The sequence below is a fragment of the Diadema antillarum genome, unplaced genomic scaffold (assembly GCF_040938485.1).
Source record: "Diadema antillarum isolate AM-2024a unplaced genomic scaffold, OU_Dant_1.0 scf00000125, whole genome shotgun sequence".
NCBI classification, from domain to species: Eukaryota; Metazoa; Echinodermata; class Echinoidea; order Diadematoida; family Diadematidae; genus Diadema; species Diadema antillarum.
Window position 1 is genome coordinate 935,241 of NW_027271014.1, and position 1,698 is coordinate 936,938.

Consider the following 1,698-nt stretch of genomic DNA (forward strand, 5'->3'; position numbering starts at 1 on the left):
ACTTTGAAAAACCTTAAACAAATTACACTGAACAAGGATAATGACATAGGAGGCTCACATATTTCGGAAATGTAGCAGTGTAATTCCCATTACAATACCGCTTGCTTGCGAGTTCACTTGTGTATAATATCTGCATGCCTTCTTCTTTTGTTCTGCTTCCTTGAACCCATATACTCATGCATTCTTATGGTGACTCTGCCATGTCATCATCCTTGTTCATCGCAATTTGTTCTAAAATTTGAAATTATTCTTATTTTTCGTATGGATTATCATAAATTCTGAAACCCTGTCCTCAGTATAACTGATTTATAGTTGTTTAAATGTAAAAATATGAAAATCATCCGGAGGCCTCCTTTAAAAGAGCGACCTTTGACAGAGTTAAAGCAAGGAGCTTCCTCCTTGGTTAAAGAGAGTATCTTGGCAGTGTCGTTGTAAATCTTGCGTATAAGTTATAAGCTGTAGACAATATTAATAGCAATTACTGGTATCGATTGTCCTTGATGAGTAAGGCTACTGTGTTAGATGCATGGCATGTGACTTCCCCAGTCTAATAACTTCGTGAGCACATTGTATGCTTAAATATATCATCAGAGTATCCCCGATAGCAGAGGTATAATTATAAATGTGAAAGAAGAAAATTTGAGCTAGGAGTTAGTCATCGGTGGTATGCTGACCAATAATTATTAAGTATACTTTGTAGACCCTTCTACACTATATTTTACATTGACCGGATTTAAGACGAAAAAATCGAAAAGAGCCTCATGAGACTTACATCATCAGATGTTTTGATCTGAGATTGTTTCACACATCACTTTTCTTGAAAAATTTATCTTACCTCATTTCTACTTGTGACTAAACACACCTACCATATAAATGTTTCTCATTATCTCTGAGTAACTTTCAATTTAAGATGTGAAAACATTTTCTCACAAAAACAAAGGTCCTTGTAACTTCCAGTAGCTTCACAATGTTTATTGAGTGCATTACTGTTTGAGTGCCTGTTAGATTAATCATGAGTTTATCAAACAAAAATAAAGACAAAAACTCTCTCTTCGACTGGGCAATTACTGCCCCCCATAATGCTTAATTTTACGCAGAAAGTATATAGGGTACGATCATATTTGATGAAAAAAAAAATCAACTAATAAAAACTGAAGAATTTTTATCCATTCTCTAGGAAGCCTATGAGAGTATACCCCTTTGTTATTATTGTCTTTTACGCAGAATGTTAACAGAAAGTGTTCTGGTCCACGTATAATCTGTGAAAACAAAGAACTTAAGAAGTAGAAGACACATCAGCAGCTTACAAGAGCTTGTATGCCCAGAGAAAATGTTGACCTACAATAAAATGAAAACACGCAAAAGGAACAATCACTGCTTTCGACTTTAGAAAATGGTGAACAATAACATGCTCAAACTATCACAACAGCATCATTTTTATCTGAGTGTGAGGTTTTTTCTTCTTCTTCTTTTTGTGTTTTGTATAATCACTTCCTGGTGAAGTAGGCTTTGATTTGATTCTACACAGTCTCATGGAGCATATTTCTCTCGTAATCATTGCTTTTGATGAAATAGTGCATTCATCCTAAAAACCATTGTTGAAAATTTTTCAGGAGTGAAGGACGCATAGAGAGCGTTGTACTTTTGCTAAGACGTGCATGATAGGCCGTGCCTTTGATATGTATAGCAGCATCTATG